The sequence below is a fragment of the Squalius cephalus genome (assembly GCF_949319135.1).
Source record: "Squalius cephalus genome assembly, chromosome: 12".
Taxonomy (NCBI): Eukaryota; Metazoa; Chordata; class Actinopteri; order Cypriniformes; family Leuciscidae; genus Squalius; species Squalius cephalus.
This window is the reverse complement of record NC_137133.1, coordinates 10,371,077-10,380,448: the sequence shown is the minus strand read 5'-3', so window position 1 is coordinate 10,380,448 and position 9,372 is coordinate 10,371,077.

Sequence of the window (9,372 nt, the reverse complement as noted above, 5' to 3'; positions counted from 1 at the left end):
GTGCGGAACCATAAATACCAGCTTATGCTTGATGCTGTTTTTGTCCTGCGTGATGGAGGACATGGGCATACCATTACCATGCCTTCACCCAGACACCATCTGTGCATAGTATGGGAGCCCAGATGGGAGAAAATGTTTGTGTCCATCGCACTGTAAAAACACATGCTGATGGCACATAGTGCTTCTTTAGACATTTTGCTAAATGAAGTTTCCCAGTGTTGTTTACATGAGGCACAGAATATTTAACTGTGTAGTCTTCTACAAATGACGCAAGTGTCAGTGGCTGGTCAAACACAAGACAGCAGAACAAAGGAAATGGACGAGGACAACAAAAATGAAACCTAATAGGGTGTCCTTTGTGACCCCTCACGCCTCTGTTGCATATTTAATGCGCAGATAGCTGATAGTCCCACACCCGGAATGTTCCAGGACCGAGTGCTTTTCTGATACGCTAAGATTCCAGTATGCTGAGCATCCAGCCTTTTGTTTTGAATGGTAAAATATTCATGCAGGGGAGTAAAAGAGTGATTAGATGCTGTATGAGCACATAAAGTGGGGTTTTGAGGCTAAGCCTTTTTTATTGTATCTGGCTTATTCCTACAGTGTATCGTTTGATTTCCGTAATGGTGTAGCGTGTTGTACGCAGTGCTTTGAAACATTATCCTTTTGTAACCAGTGGGTCCAGTGCATCATTACAACACTAACGTTCAAAATCTGCCTGAGCTCTTGTGTAAAGCTTTCTGTACTATAATAGCCTTTCTACAACTAAACAGCCAATTTAAATGTAAAAAATAGGAAAATGAGCATGCACTCATGCATAAATTTCCAATCTCAACCAATACTGATTAATTTAAATATCTCTAATAATGACCAAAAACTGAAATGGTACTGATATACTGTACTGTGCATCCCAAAAACACACATAATACGGCAAAGACTTGCAGGTGACAATGGTTCACAGCTGTGTTGTAACTAAAGTATATTGGCTACCTTTCGATACACCGTCCAAAGTCCTGCTACAATACGTCAATATAACCAATAATAAAGTCAAAGAGTCAAAAGTTCATTCAAGGCTAATATGATGGTGTGAGGTCAGACAAGGCTGAAGTTATTGACATCACACCTTCACTTCCTGCCCATCGTTCTGTTTATGTTTTGCTGAGGTGAGTGTCATAAAGGAGCAGACTAATAGCCACATGTTCTTAGTTTAGTTTTGTTGGGGTTAAATGAATTGAATTGGAGTTCTGAGCAAGCAGATTCTTAGAAGAGGAATAAGAGAATGTGTGTGTGTACGTGTGTGTGTGGAGACATGTATCCTTACCTCTGTTATTACCACACCACTGGTGGTGTTAGAGGAAGTTAACTGTATCAGAGATAAACCCAGCACACATTTCCCCACTCTACCTCATCTATCTCTCCATCCTCTTCACCTCTCTGCTGTGGTTTCTCAGCCAAGTATATATGTGTGTGTGTCATTGCTTAAGGTTGTTTGTGTGTGTGTGTGTGTGTGTGTGTGTCATTGTCACTGTGGTGTATGGGTTGTACTGTTGTCGTGGACTGGCTTCATGGTGGCTCTTGTGGTAGATATGCTCTTCAGTATATATACACACACATCCAACACACACACTTCCTCAGCAGCTGGGAGAAAACAGGAAGTGGTATTTTCCCTACTATGGCCTCCCCTGCTTGTGACACACACAACGTAAATTAGAGAAACGTATGCATTAGGGAAGCACACAAGTAATCGTTCCAGTACTTGTTCTGCACCAACTAGTCGACTACTAAAAGAACACCATTCGAACGTTGCAAATTGACTTCCTTGCCATACCTAAATCTCACCTCTATAACTGAATTAGTTGTTCATATGTGATGTTGAGGTGATGAAATGAATGCATTTTTGCATTCCACTGCTCTACTTTTCCATTGTTTTGCACTCGCAACATCTTGTCTTGTCTTTTGCAGCATCTCACAGCATTCTAAAAACACAGCACTCAAGTAAAAAGAAGTCTCTAGACCTTGTTTTTTTTCATTCCGTTGCCATGCATCTTGCGTTTTATCAATTTCATGAACTCTTATGGCTATGATAATCGTGTAGTGACAATCTGTAGTGACAAAAATTAGCAGCTGTGCTGTTCTTTCACTTTCTCCATCAGCTGGGCATATACATTATACCCCATTTCTTCAATTTGTCTGGTGATTGTACTTGTGGACAGACTCACCGCATTTAAGACGTCTTTCTTATCGGGGCACACCTCCGCCGCAACAGCATTCATACATTTCTTGACGAACTCACTATCACTGAATGGATATCATCATTCTGTCTGAATGATGGAACGTTAATCTGGGTGAATCTAACAAATTATTTGGCTACTTTAAAAATTATAGTTAATATCTAAAGGACATTTTAGTTTGAAAGCCAATATTTATTATCAAATACAGATATGATATGATTAAAACATATGTTTAAAATTACATTTTCAAAATATATCTCTGCATGGCATTGTTCAGAGGGCGGGTCCAAATGTGGGGGCGGGCTACTTGGCCCGCAGGCCGTAGTTTGGGGACCCCTGGTCTAGACAGACAAATTGCTAGGTTAGAGTACTCGACTTTAAAATGACAGGAAATGCCCATCCCTTGTAATTATTCACACCCTAAACTCTTATACTTGCTTGCACATAAATGGTCGTTAGCATCCACCTCAATCTACCTTGAGCTCCCTGTATGTTCACACCACATTCTTTTGCCTGAGGCTGTCCTTCATCATTTAACTGCTCAAACACTGCCTGAGGCAACTCCACCCTGTTCATGCACCCTTAGACCTTCCTGTGAGCTTCTCCAGTGCAGTTAAACGGCTGGTAATCCACCACCAAAGGCAAAGGAGTTAATAACAGTCATTAAATCTTATTAAAGCATCAAGAAATATTTTTTGATTACCTGAGTACATTTGGACGAAACCAATGACTTGAAACCCACATAGCTTACATTACGTTGAAAACTAGGCAGATTTTTTGGATACCAGAAAGGAATGACTTGATTTCAGTGCTTGTCAAGGTTCTAGATTAACCTAAGATTAAGGTGTTCCCAGATCCCATATTTCTTACATTTGGTTGAAGGTAGACTCCAGCAATAATGTTATGTAGGCTCAGATTTCACCATATCTCCAGCCTGTATGTCAGCCTGTGCCTTCATACCCAAACAACAGCCAGGAGAAGGAGATTCTTTATCTACATAAAGTCAGTCATATCTGGAATCAGAAAGGTTTGTTGCTGTCCTGTCTGTTACAGTGTTCATCTCCTCTAAACATTTCATCAGCACAGACCCAACGAATGTGTAATTTAGTTTATGACTTTCTAACCTTAGAGTTAAAATGACAAGTTAATTATTTAAAAAAATAGTTAACTTGCTGAATATATTGATAATTAAAAAGTGTCTCAGTTTTTGTTGTGTTTGTAAACAGCATCATCATCATCATATATAAGGTCATGTGATCTCAAAATGCAAAACAACTAGGTTCCCTTTCAGTCGCTCATGTTCGACTTAGTCGACGTGTCGACTGATTGGGATCATGCTTAGGGAGCCTGTCATCTTCGAGTATTGTGAATTGCATCACACGCTCCAGTGTTGTGAATTGGATGCACGCACCAGAGGTCTTTCGCTTTGGAGCCGATCGGATCTGTCTGATGTCTCTGAAGAGTGTTGTGAGAATACAACGAGCGAGTGTGTCAGTGTTCTTCTGGAAGACTCTCCCAGTGCTGGTTTTGCTACAGCGAGTGCAGCGGTGATCGCGAGCTACAGAAGCTCTCAACTGCTGTTTTAACATCATTTGCTTAAAGAGTGTTTGTTGACGGCCGGTTGAGGGAGAAAGTGGTGAGTGCTTCACTGAAAAGTGTTGCTGCGGTTGTTCCCCTTTGTGCTCCGGCACTGGTGACAGGTCCCATTTCCTGAAAGAGCAACACGGGTGTGTTTGCATCTTTTTCAAGATGCCATTCCATCCGTGCATTTCTGGGTGCGGTAGGGCTCTGTCCCCCTCTGACGGTCACTATAGATGCATCACGTGTTTGGGCTTACAGCACGCTGAAGCAGCTCTCGTGGATGATTCATGTTCTCACTGTGGGAACATGGTCATCTCTGTGTTGAGATCGAGAATTGCCTTCGTTAAATGCGAAGGTGGGGTCCCCACTCCCATGCCCCGCTCTAGTGTTTCTTCTGGGCCAACTTCCCAGAAGAAGGCTGGAGTGCCGCATGGGTTGGGTGATCTGAGGATTACAGTGAGGGGTAATCTGCCCGGCAAAAAGCCCCGTGGATCCCTCACTCCTCCTTCACACCACAACTGGTGGAGCTTCCTGAGGAACGCATTTCGTTCGGGCCCCTCCAGAGGACAGGATGTCCATCGCAGCATCGGAGGGAGAGCTGGGCTCTAGAGATGATGACTCAGCTCCACTGCCTCCCTCTGGGAGACCAGCTCTGCCCGAGCCAGATCCAGAGACTGTAAGTAGGGCTTGTCTGGAATCCTCCACCGAGTCCCGAACCGTCTCGGTTGGTTGATTGGTTTCTCGGGGCGGGCCGGGCTGGTTCTCAGCCCGCCGCCCCAGTACCTTTCTTCCCTGAAGTGCATGAGGAGCTTACTAGGTCGTCGACGGCACTTTTCTCTGCCAGAAACCGCATTAGTAGTGCCGGAGGGTTACGAGGCTATCCCTCCAGTGGAGCGGTCTTTCGCGATGCAACTGTGTCCGGCGACTGCTACCTCATGGAAGGGGGATCCTCATCTCCCCTCTAAGGTCTGTAAGGTCTTGTCCGTCCTTACGGGCAAGGCTTACAAAGCCTGTGGGCAAGCCGCTTCTTCTCTGCATGCCATGGAGTTGCTTCAGGTCCACCAGGCCCAGGCACTCATGGATATGCACGAGGGTAGCCCAGACCGTGAGCTCATGGGTGAGCTCCGCCCTGCAACCGACCTCGCCCTCCGGGGCATGAAGGTTGCAGCTCACACGATCGGTCTGGTGATGTCCACCTTATTGGTCTAGGAGCGCCATCTCTGGCTCAACCTGGTGGATATGAAGGATGCGGACAAGGTTTGATTCCTGGATTCCCCCATTTCACAGGTTGGGCTATTCGGCGACGCAATGGAGAACTTCGCCCAACAGTTCACACACATTCAGCACATCTTGCCCCGGTGGCCTGTTGCTGCTTCCACGCCTGGGGCAGATCATCCGCCTTCTTGTCACCGAGGGCGTCCGTCTGCCTCTGCTCCCGCTGAGCCAATACAGCAGCCTCCACCCAGGCCTCAGTGTGGACCCGGCCGCAGACGAGGCACCCAGCCCACTCCAGGTGCTACCAAGCCAGGTGGTAAGCGTAAGCGCAAGCACTCCTGAGCGGGCCACTCAGGAAAGGAGGAGAGAGCTCTTGGAGATGGTCACCGATCCACTCCCTCCACCCTGTGGAGGGCCGGGAGGAGTCTTTGTTTGTCTGTGTCTGTTCCGCCGCTGGCTCCCATAAGAGCGGAACCAGCGGTACCTACATTTTCAAAGAAAGAGAAATTTCCTCTGTTCCTGGGTCCCAAGAGGGCCAGACTGGCAGTGTGCGACCCTGTAAAGCCTTGCACCCCTCAGCTACCTCTTGTATCGCCAGCCGGCAGTTGGGTGCGGTTCGAGGACCCGGTCACGCCTTCTCATGCACTCTCTGCTGCCATGTTGAGACAGGTAAGAGTTACACTACACGCTTCGGGCCGCCTTCGGGCCTTCCGAGCTGGGTCCCTGTTATCTACCTCGCTGCCTCACTCTGAGTACGTCTGTGGTACCCTTGGTTCCCCTGTGTCGGTCCGTTGAAGCACTAGATGGTGCTCCCGACTGATCCAGCCGGTTCCTCTGTACCAGCAGACTCGGCAAGACGATTCAGTTCGCCCGGTGCCCGCCCATGTTCAGTGCTGTTCGTTACACTTCAGTGTTTCTGAAATTGCGTCTGTCGTGCACGCGGTCATCGCATTCCTACTGGCGAAGGATGCGATTGAGCTGTCCCTCCAGCCGATATGAAGGCCAGCTTCTGAAAGTTGCCTGTACTTCATTGTACTCAAGAAAAGGTGAGTTACGACCATCTTGGATCTGTGTCTCTTGGTTCGGGCCCTTTTTCAAGCTCCTGTTCAAGTTACAAACACAGAAACGCATTTCCAATGCTCCGTCCCCAAGATTGGTCTGCAGCATTCGACCTGAAGGACGAGTACTTCAGATCTCTACCCTTTCGCAACGCAGGCCATGCGTTGAGGGGTCAAAGTCTCAGTACAAATGCAGTAACGGGGGTCTGGGCGAACCTCCCACTGCATTGGCATCCATTGCCTCGGGTTGTTAGCAGTTCCCTTGCTTGATGCCACTGCTCAGCAAGCCTGCACTGCTCAGTACAGCGACCGCTGCTCATACGCTTCCCTCGCATGTCACAACTCGCCCGCCACCTCCTCCTATGGAGTCAGAAGCTTCTGAGGTCGCTTCTTCCACTTTAAGTTCCAGCCTGCTCAATCGTGCCGCCTACGAGGCCTCACGACAGCCTGTAGCCGAGGAGAGTGGAGACTCCATCCCCAGGCGGTCCAGCTGTTTTGGGATCACTTCGGGGCCGAACAGTTAAATCTGTTGCCTCTCCAAACTCGTCCCCTTGCCAGTAGTTTACTCCCTGAAACACGGAGACACTGGCATACACCTGACCCCAGGGCCTACGCAAAATGCGTCAGAAAGGAGCAGGAGCTCTTATTTGCCCCGTAATGGCCCAACTGGACCTTGTTCCCCCGAACTTATGCTCCTCTCGACAGCCTCTCCTGACCCATTCCTCTGAGACATCTCAGGGATGGGGCACTGTTGGCACCTGCACCAGACCTCTGGAAACTCCATGTCTCGTTGCGGAGGTTCAGTTATCTACCTCAAAATGACCGTAGATACTATCACTTCAGCAAGAGCTCCCTTTAAAAAGTGAGGTTTGCTTACAACCTGAAATGGAACCTGTTCGTTGTTGGTGTTCTTCCCAACCGGAAGACCCCCGAAGGTGTTTGATCACTTCTGTGCTTCTTTCCTGCACGATGGGTCGGATCGAGGGCTGTCTCCCTCCACCCTCAAAGTGTATGTTGCCTTTATATTAACGCACATCATGATGCAGTGGATCTAATCCTTAGGGAAGTACGACTTGATCATCAGGTTCCTGAGGGGAGCAAGGAGACTTAATCCACCTTGTGCCCCCTCTATACCTTCTTGGGACTTATCTCTGGTGATACTGCACTCAGAGACCTCCGCTTGAGTCACTGCAGGCAGCTAAGTTAAAAAATCCTGTTTTTAAAGAAACAGTTCTCCTGCTTGCTTGCCTCTATCGAGAAGGTAGGGGACCTGCACACATTTTCGGTCAACGATTCATGCCTGGAATTCGAGCCAGCCAACTCTCACAATATCTGAGACCCCGGCCTGGATACGTGCCCAAGGTTCCTACCTCTCCCTTAAGACGGGACCAGGTGGTGAGCCTGCAAGTGCTGCCCCGGAGGAGGCAGACCCAGCCCTGGCTTTTCTCTGTTCCTTCCGCCTTGCAGGTATACAGGACAGAGTGCAAGCCTCAAGACCTCATCCAGCTCTTGTGTGTTACAGAAACCAGCAGAAGGGAAGGCTGTTTCCATGCAGAGGTTGGCCCACTGCATAGTGGTTGCCATCACCTTGGTGTGTTATACCCAAGGTGCACTGTGCGCACCTGGGTGATGAGCTCCTCCAAAGAGAGAGCGTAGCTCCTTCCTGGGCGTTGACTTAGAGTGCCTCGCTGACAGATTTTTTAGAGCTGCGGGCTGGGTGACACCAGCACATTCGTTAGGAAAATAGCCTATGTGTCGAGCCGTTTGCTTTCCATGGGCTCCCTTCACATGAAGCCAGCTTCACTGTTAACCCAGTTTGTAGTGTCGGCTTGCTGCGTTATTCCCCTCCTATGGACTGGATACGTGCGCCATTTTCTCCAGTTGAGTTCCCCTTAGCCCAGTGGTTCTCAAAGTGTGGGGCGCGGAGGGAGCCCAAGGTTACTGCAGGGGAGGCGCGGGAGATCAGCAGAAAAAAAAAAAACAGCCGCTACGTTACTACGGCGTTCAAGTGCGTGAAAGCGTTTAGCACTCTGCCTTTATAAAGCAGCAACGAACGGCAATTACACTGAATCGTTCTTCTGCAGACCGTTGGAACAAGCCCAACATAGAAATTGCTCGCCATAGAAAAACACCTCTTCAGCGGACCGAATCACAAGCTGCTATTATGAGATGAGAAGACCAACAAGAAGCTGAGCTCGTGAGGCATTCTCCAAAGCTGCTATATATTGGCGCTTTTATATAGTGTCCATCCAAAGCATCACTTAACTATTTAGATGTTGTTGTTTATTTAAATTAAAAGTTCAAGTTCTGGTTTGTTATTCTCTCTTACTTTGAAACTATTTCTGTTTTTCATTGCACGTTTTTCAATGTAAAAAAATCTTTCCGATTTTATATATATATAGGGGGGGGGGGGGGCACCCGATTTTTTAAAATGTTTAAAGGGGTGCGACCAAAAATGTTTGAGAACCACTGCCTTAGCCGAACCCTGTTGAGTTCCTCCACACCCATTCGGCATTGGACATTGCAGAGAGTCCGATGCTAGGCCTACCACTCGTATGCAACTTGTGGAACTTGTGTTAGGCTGGGTCCATATGTTGTGATCCCTACGGCGATCCCATATCTGTATTCTTCCACGGTACGGCTCCCTCCGGCGAGCCTGTGTCTTCCCTTGGCAGAGCCTGCTCTGCCATCACAGACCGGTTGCGTCTCCCCCCGTTATAGGCTGGAGCCACCTCAGTGACATTCCATATGTGTTATTCTCCACATGTTACCTCCCTACAGGCAGGATGTGGCTTCCGCAACGTATGCCTTCCAACGAAAGGTTAACAGCAGTGACTTTCCTGGCCTAAGCCCTGTCCTATCTCCGCCTCAATATGTGGGAGGATCAGCAGGCTTTTATCTAGGCACTGGAAGGTGGCAGCACTAGTGGCGTTTTAATAGGGATCCCAATCAGTCGACATGTCGACTACGTTGAACGTGAATGACTGAAAGGGAACGTCTCGGTAAAGTATGTAACCCTCGTAGTCCCGTCGCCACTATTGCTGGACCACCGCTGACCCCGGGCTCCACTTGGCTCCTTGGCGAAAAACAACTAGTGCGTGCATCCACTTCCGTATTCATACCCGCACTGCGGGGCGGAGCGTGTGATGCAATTCATGTGCATTTGCTCATTTTTACAATACTCGAAGATGACAGGCGTAAGCGTGATCCCAAACAGTCGACACGTCAGGTTAGTGATGTTACTAATCCGGGAGGAATGTCGTGTAGTCACTACCAGCCGTTTGTTG